This window comes from Sinocyclocheilus rhinocerous, unplaced genomic scaffold (assembly GCF_001515625.1).
Source record: "Sinocyclocheilus rhinocerous isolate Xijiao unplaced genomic scaffold, SAMN03320098_v1.1 scaffold715, whole genome shotgun sequence".
NCBI lineage: Eukaryota > Metazoa > Chordata > Actinopteri > Cypriniformes > Cyprinidae > Sinocyclocheilus > Sinocyclocheilus rhinocerous.
In genome coordinates, this window is record NW_015646180.1 from 35,081 (window position 1) to 35,365 (window position 285).

Here is a 285-nt window from a genome sequence, read left to right on the forward strand (position 1 = left end):
GAGATATTTGGTAGAAGTTTCCACGCTACCAGAAAATCTACTAAGGGAACCAGCCTCTCGAGGCTGGCCTCTGGTATTATTAGAGGAGCCAGTTCGGTGCCCTGAAGCGGATGACCGGCAGGGAACGACCGACCTGACTGCTGTAGCACCCTCACTTGAGGGGGCGAGCTCTCCCGTGCCGTACCGTTGCCGGGCGGCAGCTGGGAATTTCACTCGTCGGAGCTCACTGAGCCCTGAAGCACCAAGGTGGCAGGGGTATCAATGAACCTCCCGTGAGGGCACTGA